Consider the following 21997-nt stretch of genomic DNA (forward strand, 5'->3'; position numbering starts at 1 on the left):
GGCATCATTAACACCGGCTTCCCAAACACCTTGACAATAGCCTTTGTCACTCATCCCGTCAACACAACCGCAATGTAAGACATTCCCCAGCCTGTGTGGCTCTGTGTCTACACACAATGAGTATACGAATTTCATGCAATATTTACCCACAAACAGTGCACGGGGCTGCAAATATTCCTCCTGTGTTGGGGAAACAGACGCTCGAGTGTTTGTAATGTAAGAAATAACATTCTGACCTGCAACGCACGGCGTCAGTAACAACAAATACATCGGCCACTTCACAGCAATGTGAAATATGTGTCGAGTATGCCAGGCGTTGCGACTTATTTCAGACAATTTTCCTTTCAAAGCCGCTCATACAAGTCACACGAGGAAACCGATGCACAGTGTAACGCACTGTATCCTTGAAGGATGTGCTCTACCAGACTTTCTGCAAGTCTTCTAAGATAATATAATTCTGTAATTACCGCATTAGAGCTGTTCCTAGACACCTGTTTTGTCTATAAATATGTTCGTTGTTTATCGCCACACTCAGAAATATTCCAGGTATAGGAGTGAGTGAGTTTAGTTTTACGCCGCACTCAGCAATATTCCAGCTATATGGCGGCGGTCTGTAAATAATCGAGTCTGGACCAGACAATCCTGTGATCAACAGCATGAGCATCGATCTGCGCAATTGGGAACCGATGACAGGTGCCAACCAAGTCAGCGAGCCTGACAACCCGATCCCGTTAGTCGCCTCTTACGACAAGCATAGTCGCCTTTTATGGCAAGCACATGGGTTGCTGAAGACCTGTTCTACCCCGGATCTTCACGGGTCCCAGGTATATGACAGCAGTCTGTATATAATCTGATCTGGATCAGCAAAGCCCACAATTAAAATGAAACAATACTAGAATATATTTCTCTTTATAAAATAATAGTTTCAGATACTATATTTTTAAGATCACATCATCAGAATTCATCTCGTTATATTATCGGGTACGCTTTTAACTATATCCTGTGTGAGTGAGTGCGTTGTGTTTTACGCCGCTTTGAACAGTACAGTAATGATATCACGCGGAGCCAAACCAATGATCACAATTACAGTAACTGCGAGATTCGAACACACGGCAGGTGCAGCGAAGGGACGCGATTCTCAACACCGGTCCAAGCCAAGTGCGTGATCATCTTCGCTTTTCCAGTGGATAATATTTCCAAAATTATGATACATTCTCTGAACGTGTCCAGAAATGGCTGCTTTGAGCCCAGGGATATTTGAATCAGGCTCAAAATGAAGGTACAACAGCGAATGGGTCCAGAGTCCAGAGTCCAGAGTGTTTATCCAACAGAATGGAGGTGTGATGTCCTGGATCAACGCGGATGTTACGGGATGAAGACGTGTGTCATCTCTCCAGTATGTATCACTGATATGTGACGGGAGTTGCTGTGGGAATCGAACCTACAGTAAACGAGCGGACACCGCCACCACTAACCCAAGACAACTTAGATGAGACGAGTGAGTTGGATTTCGCTTGAACGGCTGTTCCACTGAAGGGATCGAACACGATATAGGGAGGCATTAACCGCAGAGCTACACAACACAGAACATTCCAGATAAATATAGCATTAAATAAAAAATAGTTTTCAATAGTGAGTCTATAAGATTTAGATAAATACGATGTCCTACTGTTTCCACTTTCGGCATTTTTAAATAGATGTTTCAGCTAAAAGTGAGTGAGTGAGTTGGGTTTTACGCCGCTTTTAGCAGTATTCCAGCACTATTACGGCGGAGGACACCAGAAAACACATCACTGGATCTACATCTCTATTGATAAGGATAGTGAGAGACGTTAGTCCATTATTACTGGAGATAATGTCCCGTATTATACATCTGTAATGTTCAGAATATATGGCCCGTAACCGACCTAGTTCATAGCGTCTTCGTGGGGTTATTCAGTCCCACTCAAGCACCTGCTGGATTGATTCATCATTGCTATGGGCCTTTCCGTCTTATTGTATTCATTACAATTGTGAAAAATACCTTTGAAATATAATTTCATGTCATTTGGTAAAATCATGTCCCACATAAAAATCTAAACTATTACGATAAGTTTATAAAATTGAATTCGAAACTTTTGCGTCCGATGAGAGAGAATAAGAGCAAGGCGAGTACAAGCAGCAACTCACACGCACGTCTATATATATATATATGAGATGAAATAAGTGAAACATTCTTTAACCCTTTCATCTCACCTCGCCTTATTTAGCGATCCCAGTATATTAGATTCAAGTTTCTTAAATCCCATTTTGTTTACCTGCCAGTTCAATCTGTATGATTTGTTTGGTTTGTTTGTTGTTTAACGCCACACAATCCAGTGATCAACAGCATGAGCATCAATCTACGCAATTGGGACACGATGACGTGTGTCAAGTCAGCGAGCATGACCACCCGATCCCGTTAGTCGCGTCTTACGACAAGGCAATCTGATATATACATCTGTGCATAAAATAAGCACCACCCTGTATTTTTACCAATTAATTTTGTCTGAAATGAAATTCTAAACTCTTTCCAAAAAATAACCTTTATAATTTGATAGAGCAAGCATTTAACATTTCAAAAACGAAAACATCATTGAAATTACCATGTATTTTAATTAGGATAATTGCCTATATTTAAAACAGGTGTTTTTCTGTCCTAAAACAAGTTACCTTATTTTGAAAAGTGAAAGTAATAATTGATTGTTGTGTGGCCTATAAATTCGTTATTTATTGTGAATGGATGAAAGTTTGTAAACTAAGATTGAGGAAAAGTTACAGTCAAACTAAAAAAAAGGAAAATTTTAAAATGCAGTAAAAGTTGCTTTACAAACAAAACAAACAGATTTTAGCTGTAATTATCAGTATCCGGCAAGGAGAAGTGTTTATTCATTACAATCAACTCAAACTCATAAAACATTTATTCCAAAATCTTATTAATGTGGCCTTTTTTCAGTTTTTGTCAATTAGCAATCTGAATTGTTGGAAAAAGGTCTGAATCTTTGACATTCGGGTTCTTCCTGATTATGCATAATTAAAGCTTACTTGATGTGTAAATGTCATCTTGGTATATAACAGAATTGTTATTTTTAGTCAAAACTTAATTTAATTGTGTAGTTTGAGCAGGAGAGGAATAGTTATTTTGGGTAAGAATTCAGTCACATCATATTTTCATCAACATATTCTTTCATAAAAAATAGAAAAGGTTATGGTATTTGTAAAACTGTCAGTGGATAAAGCTTCTTTAACTACAGGTTGATTAAATTGATGGCTATACCCTAACTTTTCTGTAGCATCACATCTTATTTTCAAAATAGGGTGGTGCTTAATTAATGCACGGACGGACATAACCCGAGTTCACAAATTCCGGCTTCTTACCACGTCTCAAAATACTCTGTCAGCAGCTTAGAACTTTCAAACCGACATGAACAGGCGTGCTAAGACCTAATCATGTTTGTATCCGATTAGAAATGGCGATGCTCGTGTCTGCTATTGTTATTCTTGTCACTGTATATAACTTGCCAATATTTGTACATTCCACAAAATTTGACAAAAGTTCAAAAGTTTGTTTACCACACTTAACCCGATTCCATACAAAACGTACCCGTGACACGAAGGCATTAGGGTGCTCGGAAATCAAATTAGTCACCTTTCATTGAAACGTTTGAGAAACAAACTGCGTTTTAGCTCCCACAAATATCGGAGTGGGACATTCTAGCGTGGAGGTGACAGGGATGAAATATTCTGTTGTGTTTACCGTCAGAACAACGGCATTCCGCTGTGTGGAATCTGATATCAATTAAGGTGACAGGCAAGTTAAATCAGCAACGCTTGCACTTGGCAAATACCTGTGCGTTTCTTTCAGGTACATTATAATAAAGTGTTGAGACGCATGACTGTTTTGGTCATGAAGAGGTGGCCTTTTAGTAATAATTCCATGAGTGTTTTTAAATTCATACCCTTGTCTTATGTTTAACGATATACATTTATTTCTCTCTAAAAGGTGTTTTCCGATATTGTTTGCTTGTTTGTTGTTTAACGCCGCGTTGGGAATTGTCATTGCTTTCAATTTGCACCTGGGTGTGCTGAGGGCGAGCAGGGGTGTGACTGAGTGCAACTGTGGGTGTGTCAGTACTTTCAGCTGTGCCAGAGTTGCACAGGTGGGCGGGCGAGTGAGTTTAGTTTTACGCCGCACTCAGCAATATTCCATCTGTATGACAGCGGTCTGTAAATAATCGAGTCTGGACCAGACAATCCAGTGATCAATATAATGAGCATCGACCTACGCAATTAGGACTGGATAACATGTGCCATCCCAGTGAGTGAGCCTGACCATCCGATCCCGTTAGTCGCCTCTTACGACAAGAATAAGTTGCTGAAGACCAGCTCTAACCCGGATCTTCATGGGTGGTATGCTCATATTGAAACAGTTACGTCACGGTGTGTCAGTTCACTGCGACTGCCTCCGTGGTGTAGTAGTTAGAGCGTCCGCCCGGAGAGCGGAAGGTCGGGGTTCGATCCCCGACCGCGTCATACCAAAGACGTTAAAATATGGTACTTGTTGGTCCACGCTGCATTAATGGGTTAAAACAAGGACTGGTCGGCTCGGAGTCAGTATAATGTGTTTGAGTGGGTATTCATGCTTCACTGCGGCATAGTATCTCAGTGGGCTAGCACTATAAAACCAGCTTCAGTCTGGGTTAGTACAAGCAGCCGCACATACACATACACACGCATGCACGTCGTCATATGAGCGAAATATTCTTAAGCACGACGTTAAACCCAATCTCACCTCACCTCAGTTCACTGCGGGAGGAAGTCCAAAGTGAGCTGGTTTAAGATGTTTACCAATTTGGTAAAATGGGTATGGTGCTGACAATCCTAGAAGCATAATCGGGTGGACTCGATTTCGAACCCATAATTGGTTCCTGACACGCCAAAGGGGCACAACTCTGCAAGATAATTAGAGAGCCATCGACGGTTGATCTACATGGTTCTGTCTGACAAGAAAGCTTTAAATGACCGGATACAAACATGATATGACACTCAAATGCCCTTAAACTAGCGCCTCACTAAGTCACAAACAATACCTAAACGTTCCCGTCCACAGGGTCTACCAAATGTACCGCTATAACATTCCAGGGACAGGTCATCCAGAATCCTCCGTGAGATATATTGCTACTTATTCTGATAAACCAGGTAATCTGATAGGGTCTGGCAGGTATATATACAACCATTGGTTTATCCCGGCCGTGACAGGTTGATTGACAGGTGTAATGAGCAATGATGAACACTGATTGCAATGGACAACACGATCCGTGCTAACTGATACGATGATTGGAGGATCGGGTCCCTCGTGGGCAAAAACGCACGTGCGTGTCAATGGTCAGAGGTTAGGACTTGCATTCCAAGGGTCTGTATTTCGCCCCTGTCGATTAATAAACCTAATCTTCGTGACACTTGAAGCGTGTAATAGGACAGGGGTCGAGCACACGTCTTCCTTTGTACGGCAGACTGGCAGATATCGAATTATGAGACTATTTTTGAACCACTATGACAATAAAAGCTAAAAAAGGTTTTCAAGAAAAGGACAGGGTTCCCACATTTTTGTGAAAAATATTTTCATGGTTTTTCAAGACAAATATTGCTTTTTTCCAGACACACATTATATGTCGTAGGGTATTTTGATACTTTTAAACATATATTACTGTGTCTGAGTGAGTGAGTGAGTTAATATGTAACGTCACATCGGCAATATCTCACCCATATCGTGACGAATACTGTGTCTGAAATAAAACAATATCTTAAATACGGAATCCTCTTTATTCACACCTCTTTATGATAAGATGGCATAAAATGAAACATCCAGTGAAGACATTTTTCTTTTACTCTTTAACTATCTTTATTGACACATATCCAATATGTTTATGGCTGCGATAGTGATGATGTTAAGAAGTACACTTTTGTTACATAAAAAACTAAGAATATTCCACGATTGTTCCATGATTTTTCCAAGACAGGAAATGGGGTGTGAAATTTCCAGGTTTTCCAGGTCTTGTGGGAACCCCGTAAGAATTATATTTTGCCATTCTTCCAACTTCGCATTTGTATAAAAACCTTGAAGCAGAATGTAGATAATCATAAACCAAATACTCATCGACTGAAAGTTACAAATTGAAAAAGTTTAGTTTATGTTGCATACATAATGTACAGATCAACTGAATCTTGTCCATGCTGTGCTGTTTGTTTCAGAACAGAACCGAACGTTATTACTCCCTGGCCCTCCCGTGAAGATTGTGGTTGGAATTGATCTTCAGCAACCCATGCTTGCCGTAAGAGGCGACTAGCGGGATCGGGTGGTCAGGGTCGCTGACTGGTTGACACATGTCATCGTAATCCAATTGCGTAGATCGATGCTCATGATATTGATCACTGGATTGTCTGGCCCAGACAGACCGCGGCCATATAGCTGGAATATTGCTGAGTGGGATGGTACACAACAAACAAACACTCTAAGCAAAAAATGAAGGCATACGAAACGTAATGTACCACATTTTTCAAAATGCTTTCATAGTGAGTTAATTAGAAATGATTAGAAGTCCCCAATATAGCCATTTTTTTACAACAGATCGCTGTGCCTAGACCACTTGGAGACCTTCGTCTTACTTTGAGTGAGTGAGTGAGTTTAGTTTTACGCCTCACCCAGCAATATTCCAGCTATATGGCGGCGGTCTGTAAATAATCGAGTCTTGACCAGACAATCCAGTGATCAACAGCATGAGCATCGATCTGCGCAATTGGGAACCGATGACATGTGTCAACCAAGCCAGCGAGTGTCTCACTTTGAAGATAAGAGCAGGCTGATCTCGCATCCCCGTGAACAAGTGAGTAAGTATGGTTTTACGCCGCCTATTCCATCAATAGCACTACGACTGTCACCAGAAATGGATTTCATACCTTGTATCAAGTGTGGAATCGAACCCGGTCCTTCGGTGTGACGAACGAAAGCTTTAACCATTAGGATACACCACCGGACCAAAGTAACAAGTAAAGCCTGACTGAGTTTGGTTTTACGCTGCTTTTAGCAATATTCCAGCAACATCACGGCGGGGGACACCAGAAATGGGCTTCACACATTGTACCCATGTGGGGAATCGAACCCGGGTCTTCGGCGTGACGAGCCAACGCTTTAACCACTAGGCTACCCCACCGCCCCAAACAAGTAAAGGGATAATCGACATCTGTTTAACTCATTCTCTAAATGACAATTAACCTTTTATCGTGATTTTATCACGACCCCTGGAAACATGAGTGTGATACCACACGGGGGTGAGTACAAAGGGCGCTGGGGGGCGTATTCAGCAAGTCCACGTCCTAGAGGACCATGGGGCTGTGCCATGTGTTATACCCGGTGGGTGGGTCAAATAACGGGATTACAAATAATTTCCTCCCTTTGGATTTCAAGTCCCATAGTTACATAATATAACACAATTCATGGGTCTATGACGAAGCCATTGTTTCGATCTGTAAAGAAAAGGCTATTTCTCACAGAAACATACTGTTACTCCGAAGTTAAACGTTGTATGAATGTCGAGTGTTACCGGGCACGACATGATCACCCTCTTGACCAACACTCAGCAGTGATTTCCTGTGATCCACCCATATAATTATACTGCTGTTTCGCTTTTCACGCCCAATGGAATCTCTTTCGGCTGGGTAAGAGGCGATTAACGGGATCGGGTCGTCAGGCTCTCTGACTTGGTAGACATGTCATCGTATCCCTATTGCGTAGATCGATCCTCATGCTGTTGATCACTGCATTGTCTGGTCCAGACTCGATTATTTATAGACCACCATTCTAACGCCATTATCAAGCAAGTGTTGGAACCTACACCGAACCGTTGCTACTACTGTTATTTAGGGCCTAGATTTTCGAAGCTCTCTTAGCGCTAAGATAGTCGTAAGTGCCATACATTAACATTAACTTACGACTACTTTAGCGTTAAGAGAGCTTCGAAAATCTAGGCCCTGAATAACAGTAGGAGCAACGGCACAGAAGTGTTGTTCATCTGTGTATCTTATCCTTTCTAAATTTTCTCATGCTATATAAGGAATAATGGTACCTTCTGTTAAAGACAACCGTCAGGGTCTGTCTAGACTTGCACAAGTCTCTAAAGTAAAAATTAAGAGTTTTAATGATAATTTGTAAAAAATAATAAATAACAGACTGGGGCCCTTGTACTGTCCGCTTATCTGGACTTGCCTTTACTCATTCGTGACCCACTCGTGTAATTCCGGGACAAGCCGAATAGCGATCTTCTTGTAGGTTACGGAAAGGGCCGAGAGGTGACGAATTGCCTCCAGTATAAGCCTTGGAGCAAGGCTAGGGTCTGACATAAGTAGACTTTTAAGAAAAGAGCATGTTTTTAAAAGACAACCTAATCATCTATCGATTAAATCTGCCACCCTCGCAGATGGCACAGACAAGCGTGAGAAATCGACATGCATTTGGCTCGTAAATATCCTATCAGACAAAGCAGATTTTACAGTCTGTTGCCACAAGTGAATTCACTTCTTCCCATCAAAATAAGAATAAAGCCCTTATCAAAGCAAGCGGTTTCTATTCCTACACACCCAAGGCTAAACATGTTGCCAGTAATTGTTTTAAGTATTAAGACCCCTCAAGTTCACTGAAGCGGAGTTAAAATTGACATAAGGTATTTGGTTCATTATCGGATCCGTAAATCATTCGCCTGGTCGATAAATAATCCTATCCTATTTAGTCTGTAAGATCGTTGGTGCTATTCTTTGTCATTTCAAAGCGCAAGTAGATGAACAAATATTTATCTACACGTGTATGGTTAACCGGCTATTGACAATATTGGTGGCAAAGTGAACAGGTGGCGTCACGAGCTTTTCAACAGATGACCTATATTAAATTCTGACGAAACATACAGAACCAAAGTATTTTACAAACACTGCAAAAATACACTAAAGTATTGGCAAAAGAACAATTATGGCTCTAATACTCTCCCGAATAAAGTAGTTTATGACGAACCGAGAAAAAGCGTGCCTTAGGTGTCGCTATGCGACCATAAAACAAATATCCCTTTATGACTGACTGACTGACTGACTGACTGAGTTTGGTTTTACGCCGCTTTTAGCAATATTCCAGCAACATCACGGCGGGGGAAACCAGAAATGGGCTTAACACATTGTACCCATGTGCCCCCCCCCCCTTTATGAGAATCCATTTGAACTGCGTTTGATGATGAGAGTAATTTCAAAAAATGTTTTTTCTTCCAAAAGTTACAAATATATATATCTGTATGAAGTACTGACGTTAAAAGGTTGTCTGCCTTAACTTGTGACAACATCCCACTGGCAAATCGTTGTATATAAGAAGCGGGATATACAAACATTTTCAGTAAATATCAACACTTCTGCTTTCAAGAGATTAACGCTGTTAATATACCATATCCGCCAGACACTATTGAAAAATAACAACATACTTATCATGTTGTTTTTTAACATATGATCAGCGGTTCTGCCATTTCACCCCAAAATCTTAAATGTCTACGTCATAGAGCATATATGTCAAATGTTAAATAACTAACAGGAACAAAAGTATATGTAATAACTATAAAAATAAGTACAATGTGTCGCGAATCAGTATAAAATTTGTATCAAAAGGAAATATTATCGGTATCAGAAGGTCAATATTATAGGTCAAGACTTAAAGTGAGTGAGTGAGTTTAGTTTTACGCCGCACTCAGCAATATTCCAGCTATATAGAGGCGGTCTGTAAATAATCGAGTTTGGACCAGACAATCCAGTGATCAACAGCATGAGCATCGATCTACGCAATTGCGAACCGATGACATGTGTCAACCAAGTCTGAGAGCCTGACCACCCGATCCCGTTAGTCGTCTCTAACGACAAGCGTGGGTTACTGGTTCATTCTAACCCGGACCTTCACGGGTTGTCAAGACTTGCAACCTAATTGACATATGTCATAAATCCTTAACACCTGTGTTAAAAGCTTTATACGATCTGTGACAAGGTTAAACTCTGACCGTGTCAAACTATAAATACCCTCTTCAGCAATCCATAGGTATCATCCGCGTCATCATTAGACGCTACCTGTTTCATTTAGAGTGAGTGAGTGAGTATGGTTTTACGCCGCTTTTTAGCAATATTCCAGCAATATCACGGCGGAGGACACCAGAAATGGGCTTCACATATTGTACCCATGTGGGGAATCGAACCCGAGCCTTCGTCGTGACGAGCGGACGCTTTAACCACTGGGCTACCCCAACGCCCCTGTGTTTCATTCAGAGCTGTGTATCACCCACAATCCCTAATAAAAAAGTTCACTTTAGTTATATTTGTTAATAGATTTTTCCGCTTCCATGCCTGACTTAAATCACAATATCATTACGAAACCCAAATACTTCAAAATGTAACACTGTTCCAAACGTCTCAGTTATGCAATTTAAAACTGTTCAATTTCAGTTTTTTGATCTGTACTATTTTTGTCATTGTTTTAACAGCGGGTTGAATCAATAGATGAGTCTGCTCAGACTCTTGGGACCATATTACATTAGACATCGAAATTCTACATGCGATCAACACTATTTGAACAAACCTCGGATTATCGAATTCGCCACTTGAGTAACGGGAGAAGCACGTCAGGTAGCGGAGCTGTAACTCTTTGACAAAAATACAACATCTCGCTATCTTTCCCCTATAAATATGCTCGGATTTGTGACATCAACGATTTCAACATTTTGGGAGATTTTGAAATAGACAACGATTAAACAGGGCGGATTTTTTCACTTTCTACACTTATGACACATTCTGGAACTCAGCGCAAATGTAAAAAGGAGGCTCTTGGTCGACACATCAACGTCATTAATCCCAACCGGTTAATGTTCGCAGTCGTTTTGATTAACGGATGTCAGTCGTAATTAAACGATGCACTTTTAAGTGAGTTTATTTTTAGGCCGCTTTTAGCACCATTCCAGCAATATCACGGCGGGGGAACACCAGAAATGGGCTTCACACATTGTACCCATGTGGGGAATCGAACCCGGGTCTTCGGCGTGACGAGCGGACACTTTAACCACTAGGCTACCCACCGCCTCACTTTTTAAAGTATGTTACATAACGTTGTTTAACGCCATAGGAAACAAAATGTTAGTTTGTCACGGTTTTCTGGAAATATGCTAGTCTGCACAAGGAGAACACACATTGGAATCATTCAGTCCTCATTCCGGTCTACTCTTACAAAGGCGGGGGAGAAGGAGGAGGATCGGGGAACGAAGGGGGTATTACTGCTCGAGGATATTTTCCATATTAGCAAGGTCTTCAGATTCCATATCAGAAAGGCTGGTAGATACTATTGTAGCCACGCTGGCAGATTCAACATTAAGAAGGTAGGTGGAATACATATAAGCACGATCATCAGAATCCATATTAGCAGGGTGGGCAGATGCTAGAATAGCAAGGTCAGCAGATTCTATAATCGCAGAGTCAGCAGATTCTATAATAACAAGGTAGTATAAGCGAAGGAGCAGACGCCATAACATAAGTTAAAAGAATCTGTATTTGCGAGGTCAGCAGATTCCGTATTAGCGAGGTCCGTATTAGCGAGGTCAGCAGATTCCGTATTAGCGAGGTCAGCAGATTCCGTATTAGCGAGATGGACAAATTACATATAAATAGATTGACAGATTCCATATTAGCAAAGTCAGCATATTCTATAATAGAAAGGTTGGCAGATTCCATATTAGCAAAGTCAGCATATTCTATAATATACTCCTCACAAAAAGTTAAGCAACAAGTATTTTTTTCCACATATTTTCTTCATGGGTATATGAAGTTATTACTTGGCATATAAGCCATGCAGGAGAACCCTTTACGATTGATGAACTTAAAGCATTTCCCATATTGTTTTTCTGATAACATTGTTAGCACCGCCTGAACGCAACCACCCTCAAAACTCACATGCAAAATGCATGGAAAACATGTGCTATACACGTCGCACATGCGTTCTGATTGCGTTAAAACTGCCAGCAACGACAAATTGTTGACAGTAACATTTGAGAAATGGCTAGGCGTCACTTGACACCAATTGAAGTTGCTCAAATTGTTGGAATGGTGCAGGGGTCAGACCCAGAGTGCTGTTGCCAACCATTTCAATGTTCATCGAAGCGTCATCTCCAGAGCGATCACTCGTCACCAACAGACCGGATTGATGACTGAGAGACCACGCTCAGGTCGTCCAAGGGTGACAACTCTCAGAGAGGACCGATACTTGGCCACCCTAGCCCGGCGGAACAGGTTCACCACAGCCAGATCTCTCCAGAATGACCTCCAGAGAGTTGCTGGGAACAGAATCTCCACACAGACAGTGAGAACAGACTCCATGCTGAAGGTCTCAGGTCCGAAGACCAGTGCAACGTATCCCACTGCCTGCACACCATCGTCAACAGAGACTGAATTGGGCTAACCAACGACGTAACTGGAGAGTCAATCGCTGGCGTAATGTTCTCTTCACAGATGAGTCAAGATTCTGTCTGGACTTCAATGATGGTAGGGCTCGTGTGTGGAGAAACCGTAACGAACGATACGCCAACTGTACGATTGCTGAACATGATCAGTATGGAGGTGGGAGTTTGATGATCTGGGCAGGAATCCAAGTTGGACGACGAACTGATCTTGTGGTCATCAGACGAGGTACCATGACAGGTGTGAGGTACCGAGACGAAATTGTCACACCTGTGATCATTCCGTGGGCTCCAGCAAGCAGGTCCTAACTTCATCTTCATGGATGACAATGCCCGTCCACATCGAGCAAGAGTTGTCACTGATGTTCTTCAGACCAACAACATCACCCATATGGACTGGCCTGCAAGGTCTCCTGACCTGAATCTATTGAACATGCTTGGGGACATCCTCGGAAGGCGTGTGTACGGCCTCCACGTTCGTCCTCAGACTCTGGATCAGCTTGAACAGGCATTGCGGAAGAATGGCAGAACATTCCACAACAGACTCTAGACAGACTCATCTGGTCAATGCCTAGACGTCTTGAAGCGTGTATTCAGGTCAATGGTGGCCATACACGTTATTAAACTTTGGATCAGTGCTCAAAACTGACAGTAAAAGTGTTTTCAGACATTTTCATACCCTGATGCAACACATTTTGCACGGCTTTTCAGTGACACTGTTTTTGATGATTTGCAAGTCAGTTATTGTTCAATGAATTTTGATTTCTTTGTTGGAAAAGTGTGTGGATATGCTTTATCTTTGTTATGTTTGATTCAGTTGTAATGATCATGAGTAAAGGCATATGTGAGTATAGAAAGGTTGGCAGATTCCATATTAGCGAGGTCGGCAGATTACATTTTTCCAAAGTCAGCTGTTTACATATTGGCCAGGTTGTAAGATTACATATCAACATCATCGTCGCGCAAGGTCCCTGCCTGACAAGAACAACGTGAAACATCTTACACAAGGTGATGTTAATCTATAAAATCGCATTATAAAATAAAGACTCCTTCGTTCGAAGTAATGAGCTCGCTTTCTCTGGAAATGCGCTCATAAGATCTTAGGGAAATCTAAACGTTCGGTGTCTTTTAAATGTATGTGTAAACTTTGAAGTTTTTATCAAGTAAGTTTAGACTATTTAGTCATCACCATGTGTTTCTCGTAATATAGCAGTTGACGCCCACAGATTCTCTCCCTTACTTTATCCCTCGCAGCATACACATGGTCATCAAAAGGTATCAGTGAGCTTAACATGAGTAAGTTTACGCCTTTTTAGTAATATTCCAGCAATATCACGGCGAGGGACACCAGAAATAGACCCCACCGACCCCAGTGAGCTCAGAACAATGAGCAATAAACCCTAATTTGTCAAAACACCTGTAAATTAGAGCAATTTGACTCTCAAATTAACGGGTATTAATGAGTAACAAAAAACAAATTTACACCTTCAGAAAATAATTTCAAACACTTTCACATTATATCACACTTTAGAACCACGATTAAATATACCAATAGCCCTCACGTGGAGACTGCCGAGTTACAACACCTCTACAACCACACCAACCATTCCGACAGGTGTTTCGCTAATTACGTACCTCTACAACCCACTTTCGTCAGTTTGGAGAACGATATGGCTGAAATATTGCCGATGTGACGTTAAATAATAACTCACTCACTCACTCAGTTTGGAGAGTGAGTAATATTCATGCATTTCTCGAATTAACCCATATTTCTTCTCCAACATAAACAACCGATTACAGACCCATGTCCCGTGACGATAACTCCTACCTTTAATGGAAACAAAGATTCCTTCAAAGGTCACCAGTCATGGTACACGGGTTCACAACGACAAATATTTCTTTATGCTTCTATACCATTACTTGCCCGAGCTCTTTACTTAGACGTATATGTTATGCCTTAGGGCGCATGGCATACAGTATGTCGACAAATGTGAATTATTAACTAGAGATCGTAAGTGTATAGTGCTCTCAACTTGTATTCACTATCAGGAAATTATATCGCTGAAGGTAGTTATTGAATCAGCAATAAAACTTCGGGGTCATATATTTACTACTTTCATGTACCATGGCGCGTATCAGGCTTTGTTAACAACCTACTTCTGGGCTTCTTAAATTGAAAATATTCCGATATCGACATCACATTTGTCAATATAGGTTCAAATGTGCGTGTACTTACAGTTACGATATGAGACAGACAGATAGATTTCGCATATGTGGTTATGTGTATGTAGTGGGTGAGTGAGTGAGTGAGTTGGGTTTTACGCCGCTTTTAGCAATATTCAAGCAATATCACGGCGGGGGGACACCATAAATGGGCTTTACACAGTGTGCCCATGTGGGGATTCGAACCCGGAAAGGGAAAACGTAGGGAAAACGCCTTGTTATGAAGGCGAGTCAATTCAGGCTTTCAATAACCCTGGCTTTATGAATGATTCAGATTAGCCAGAATGGCCAAGTACCCGTTTCAAACGGTGTTTTGTGTATGGATGTGTGCATTGTCCATGACCGCACTCAACATGTAAAGGCAAGCCAGTAGTTCAGACTTCAATACTGCGTCAAATTCATGTTTTTTATGTTGTTGTTTTCATTATTATTTTATTTCATTTTGTATATTTTTAGTGTGGGAGGTTGTTTGAGGTTGTATTCCATCTGTCACTTTCATTTCTTTCTGCTGATAGTCTACTACTAGTCTGTATCACAGTCCCTGAACCACATTATTTTCCCTACTGCCAAGCCCTATCTGCAGTGCTAAAGCCCTAAATAAAGCAAGTCAGGTTCTGAATCTCTGGTCTCCCTGGGGCTCCTTTTCAATTTAAATGGGCTTGTTTGTTACTATCAAAATTATATATATTCAGAGACTAAGCATTAGTCTAGTCTACTACGAGCACTCAGATCTGTAGATTTTTATCTTCAACGCCACTCTGACCACTATTTCAGCTGTATAACGGCAAATGTATCTACTCAAGTCTGGACCTGACAATCCAGTGATCGATATTGAGAGCAACAATTAAAGCCATCGGGTGATCAACCAATCAACCCAGTCATCTAATGATCCATTTGATCGGATCTTACGACTTGCACGGTTGCTGGGAATCAATTGTACCCGGGATCACTATGGGGGTGATAGATACGGACTAGATAAATAGATAAATACGTAGATACATAGTATAAATGGACTTTCCTTATCTAAGAAACCCGCCCAAGCTAGAATACATCTTATTTAGAATAGTATCACAGATGGATGGCAACACACTGCTTGACCGTACTGCAAGCTTATATACACGTCTGTCTATGCCCGATACTGATTAGAGTACAACTAACGCACGGCACACGTTTCAGCCACCCCTTCTCTTAACGTTATTTGGACTTTATTCATATTCTCATTTAAATAGTCCTCTGTTATCTTACAAATACACATGATGAGTCACATGGAGAATTATTTTGGCCTGATTACAGGCAAGAAGTGACCAAACGTTATGTGTGTATAATAAAGAGGTTGTTACCCTTGACAATACTCGTCGTCGTTACATCCAACTTGGTAATGTCTATAAAGACTCTCACGGAAGAAGTTTCTTGTATAAAAGACCAAAACAATCTTGATGTAGTTTTCGTCACACTTGATAAAGGGTGAATATCTTTATCGCAAATAAGCATAGTTTATGTGGCATTATGCCCGGATTTATGAATATAGACTGACTGACTGACTGAGTTTGGTTTTACGCCGCTTTTAGCAATATTCCAGCAACATCACGGCGGGGGGACACCAGAAATGGGCTTCACACATTGTACCCATGTGGGGATTCGAACCCGGGTCTTCGGCGTGACGAGCCAACGCTTTGACCACTAGGCTACCCCACCGCCCTATGAATATAGAGATAACGCAATACTTTGCATTCTTCAACAGATACGTACTTGTGTATGTATAGACGTAAGGCACTGGTTCCCGAAACGGGCCTACACTTAACTAGCCAAGACATTGCGAACAATCTGCATCTTCTGATCATTGCCTGATCCATGCACTGTCATATACTACCGTAAAAAGGGAGAAATACTTTAGAAATGTGGCACATGTTACATAAATCGACAAGTGTTGATAAAATAAAATGCTAGATGAAAATAGCATTCGCCTAAATGCACTACGAGACACAACCATGACCATACTTCAGTGAGAGGCGTTTAAAATCCGGTGTGATGAACAAGGGTAGCTGTTATATATAACACCGTTATGAAGCAACGTTGATAACGATGTTAGCATCTACAACCAAACGCAGCATACACCGTAATAAAGAATGTGTATATCTATAGAACTAACCTGCCTCTCAAAGAAGACATACTGATGATGTTATTAAGTAATGATAAAAATAACATAGGGCAACTAATCAAAAAGTGCACAGAATATTATACAGTTTAGTAACTAATGAAGTTAAAGGCTTTGCAGATTTGTGATTCCCCAGAACCGTTACGTACCTGATTGGCATGACACCATCGTACCGGCGTTCCTTCTGTAATTAACAGACGCGTCTCCGTGGGTGACACACAGAATATAGGTAAAATGCCTCGTTGACGAACACACTTGGACAAATATAAGTAATCTGTTAGAGCAACAGCAGAAACACAATCCTACAAACTCCGAGTAAACAAACCCTGATAAACAAACAACTTCAATGTCGTCTTCACTCGACGCCGGCTGAGTTACCATCTGCTCATCTTAACCTCGACCGACTGCTGCCTATTGTGGTAGCACAACACGCGAGGAGGGTCGATAGGGTCAACCTTGGGGTCGCGATGTAACGTTTGTAGCGAGTCCGAGCCCGTCACGTGACACGTTAAAGATGCTCATTTACCTAATGACCTTTAGTTTGCATAAGTAATTAGGTTCAATGTATTTGGCTTTAATTGATACAATTGTTTAAGCAGGTGGGGCTGGTTTCTTCCTTTGTCGGTGAACTAGGACCGCGGTAACTGATACATGATGTGTACACAGTTCATTGTCCGAGATTAATACATACTTGATCGGGTGGAGGCGGGAACAAGCTTTCCTTATTTTCCGTCTACCTGTTTACATTGCCATTCAATAGCACAGGGTTCGTTTACCGCGCAATGCATTAATTTATACGGGTGTACGTTAACCTGATTGACAAATTCATAATTGGTGACATTCACATTTTATGATACCTTAACCTTCCTTGAGTGGCATTTAGAAGCTGGTATGATACTATGATGAACAGGAACGATTTTTTTTTATGGATAGTCAACTTCTCCTTTAAGAAACGTCGCGTTTCGGTATCCACGCTAAGACCACCATCAATTGCTTGATAACGGTGTTAGCATCTACACCGAAACGTCGCATCCATTGCAGTATAGGTGTACCATCCATAAAAAATATCGTTCCTGTTGATACCTTAACCTGACTGATAGATGTACATTTTATGATACCTTAACACGACTGATAGATGTACATTTTATGATACCTTAACACGACTGTGAGATTCACATTTTGTTATACCTTAACCTGACTGATAGATTCACATTTTATGATACCTTAACACGACTGATAGATTCACATTTTATGATACCTTAACACAACTGATAGATGTACATTTTATGATACCTTAACACGACTGTGAGATTCACATTCTATGATACCTTAACACGACTGTGAGATTCACATGTTATGATACCTTAACCTGACTAATAGATTCACGTTTATGATACCTTAACACGACTGTGAGATTCACATTTTATGATACCTTAACCTGACTGATAGATGTACATTTTATGATACCTTAACACGACTGTGAGATTCACATTTTATGATACCTTAACACGACTGCGAGATTCACATGTTATGATACCTTAACCTGACTAATAGATTCACGTTTATGATACCTTAACACAACTGATAGATGTACATTTTATGATACCTTAACACAACTGATAGATGTACATTTTATGATACCTTAACACGACTGTGAGATTCACAGTTTATTAACCTTAACCTGACTAATAGATGTACATTTTATTATCCATGAACCTGATTGTGATAGCCAAGTTTGTGATACTTAAATCTGACTGATAGATTCACATTTTGTGAAACCCAAACATAATTGTGATATTCACATTTTGTGAAACGTAAACCTGAGAGTGAGATCGACATTTTATTGAACCCAAACCTGATAATGAGATTCACATTGGGTACCATAATTCATGACCGAATTTCACGAAACTGAAAATTATCTGTTGAACATCATTCACTCGAGCTTTATGATTAATCCTCCGCCGTAATGCCCCATCCTCTTCAGGATGACCTTCTGCCCTGACCCCTAAGAAATATTACAGCCATTACGCACATTACAGTGTCTTCTCCGGTCACATTATGGCTGAGTCAGAGTCTGGCTGTCGAGGCGCACTGTCTCACGCGTTGTAAAGCTATCAACAATCATCGTACTCATCCGTGCTTGAATTTAATCTTCAAAACAGATTCCTATTGTAGGACTTCCCTTTCGAGAGAAAAACAACCAACGAAACTGCGATATGAAAACACCCAGTGTCAATGTCTTTGAATTGTGTGAGGATTAGAGTTGAACAGACACGCACATGCGGTGGCCGTGAGCTTGCAAAAACTATATTGGATACTCCCTCATAAAACAACTACCCACCCTCACATACACAACCTCACTCACTCTTTAACCCTCATACTTACAAGTACCCGTGAAGGTCCAGGTTAGAATGAACCTTCAGTCACCCATGCTTGTCGTAAGAGGCGACTAACGGGATCGGGTGGTCAGACTCGCTGGCTTGGTTGACACATGCCATTGGTTCCCAATTGCGCAGATCGATGCTCATGCTGCTGATCACTGGATTGTCTGGTCCAGACTCGATTATTTACAGACCACCGCCATATAGCTGGAATATTGCTGAGTGCGGCGTAAAACTAAACTCACTCACTCACTCATGGTTACTCGTACGTTAATGGTTAAAGCGTTGGCTCGTCACGCCGAAGACCCGGGTTCGAATCCCCACATGGGTACAATGTGTGAAGCCCATTTCTGGTGTCCCCCGCCGTGATGTTGCTGCAATATTGCTAAAAGCGGCATAAAACCAAACTCAGTCTGTTAGTCAGTATTACAAGTATTCTGGAGCGATTTGTTGTCGTCGTCCCAAACCCTGAACCAACCGTATCGTGAAGACGGCTAAAGAAGCGCCCAATCAGATAACACCCATGAGCGAAGGGAACACTGAGCTATGTTAGTGATTGGTGAGATGGTGACGTCACTAACGAAACCCCGGATGATCGACGAAGTGTAAGACCCTGCTGTCAACAAGTTTCGTGCAAAATGCGCACAGGACACAAACACCACACAGCTTATGGGACGACATCACTAAAACACATCTTTTTTCAGAAACCATTCGCACCGCGTGGACGGGCATAATCCGCTCCAAAAACGTTTTCAAACAACATTCTCGCACGAACATCTCCGTTTGTACAAATAGCGTAGAGATGCATCCCGTGTAAGGAAAAAGTAAATATGTGAAAAACTATATTTAAGTCAGTCATTATCAGCTTGAACGGTCGTTTTTAAAAAATAATGGAAATGTTTTTAAAGATATCGACACATGAAGGAAATTCATTGCAATATAGAAGTTGACTATCCATAAAACTTGGATTTCCTTTACAACTTCTAAAATGCCTCTCAAAAAAGAAATGTCGACACATGACATTGATACACGTGCGTTATGCTCTGCCGTGTCATATTTTGACACTTCGCATATGTTTCTGCTTGAAAAATGTTAAAATTCATCTTTCCGCTAAATTTGGAATGAAACAGTGTTCATCATTTAAACAGCATAAAAAAGCCCAAAAATATTTCATTCGTCTGAACGTATTATAAACATTCGTAAGCTAAATGTGTCTTGTTATTATTTTGAAAGGAATGAAGTATTTTTGGCTATTTGTACAGCTAAAATTAATAATTCAATTTTTCTTCCTAGTTTCGGCTCTAATGTGCGCGGGCAGTTTGCAACAGTTGTCGAGTTACTGCACATATACGTTGAACCAGCACCTTCGTCTCCGTGACGCCTACGTCTGACACCTTGTAACATTATTGTGGATACGGAGAACGACACCAGACGTCACAAAGATCTACGAGAAGGATTTGATGTACGGTCACTTAAGGGTCGCTCCGATTTCGGCCAGTTGACCCCATCGCTCCTGCCCACGACGTCGTGCCGTAACGTTGCGGGTCGTAGCTAACGCTTCTGGTTTGACATGGCGCATTAGATCACCGCCAAATGCTAGTTGTATAACAATGTATAGCTGCTATATATCTGTATACATACCGATGACCTTGGCAGTCCCTACATAGCTTTCATCATACGCTAGTCGCCTTTATGTTTCTAAATATCGCAAAATTATTTTTTCTTCCACGTCTTGACTTATGATTTTAAAAAGATAAAAAGGCCACGACATAAATAAGGCAATGCGTAAATTTTGTCCTGTATGATACACTATGTATAAGTATATATAAAAGTTACTTATAAGTGTATGTAACTGCCCAGAAAAACCGGTACATGTGCAGCTGACTTTAAGGTAGCAGATTTCGCAGTCAATGAACCTGAATACGCTACATAATAAATACGGACAGTGTTTGTGACGGACAGACAGACAAAAGTATAGATATATACACAAATATACATAACATGAGCCACCCTTTAAGGGTTATGAGAGACTATTACATAGAAGTGACATATATGATAAAAGTAACAATATGAAATTAGCCATATAAAAGATGTTTTCTTCTTTGAAGTATATAAAAGCAGGTGTGTGTGATAGCAAGTAAGGTCAAATAGGTTTAACGTCACATTCAATATTGCTGCACTTTTATAGCGATATGCATACCTTCTATATAGAGAATACTAAACGATGTCCCGTGTAATACCATATTTATGAAACGAGCGAATGGTTTGGTATGTAACTAAATACGGGTATTACACGGGGTATCGTTTAGTATTATATTTATTATTCAACCCAACATTGGCAAAATAATATCAAATTCAACATACAGAACGAGTGCATTACATGGGTCACGCGTATGAATACATTTCATTTATGATTGTCAGCATTAGTCTATTTAATTTTATTTTAAAAACTAAACAAGGGGTATGAAAAGGGGACCAAATGACTTCAACCAACACATTATTTTTTTATATAAATTCTATTACACATAACCGAGCAAAGAGCACTTGAAACTTCTTTTCTAAGAATTCAACGAATGCATTACGCCCGCACAACTGGGTCATGTGACCGAGTGCAAACAGTTCCGGCAGCACGCGATGTTATTACACAATGTGTAATAACATTGTAGATTTATTAAACAGTGATATCTTCCACGGGTGAGTAATAAGTT

The 21997-nt window shown here is 40.8% G+C and overlaps 1 protein-coding gene and 1 long non-coding RNA gene across 2 annotated transcripts in view; one reads left to right on the forward strand and one right to left on the reverse strand.

The window, feature by feature from the left end:
* LOC124280322 overlaps positions 1-21997 on the reverse strand; it is a 100336-nt gene that overhangs the window by 69396 nt on the left and 8943 nt on the right.
* On the forward strand, positions 9342-21566 carry LOC124280323. The gene is made up of 3 exons (XR_006899651.1): positions 9342-9352; positions 15737-15744; positions 21501-21566. It is a non-coding gene; the product is annotated as an uncharacterized LOC124280323 (long non-coding RNA).

The sequence above is a fragment of the Haliotis rubra genome, unplaced genomic scaffold (assembly GCF_003918875.1).
Source record: "Haliotis rubra isolate DU_JTF1 unplaced genomic scaffold, ASM391887v1 Scf265, whole genome shotgun sequence".
Taxonomy (NCBI): Eukaryota; Metazoa; Mollusca; class Gastropoda; order Lepetellida; family Haliotidae; genus Haliotis; species Haliotis rubra.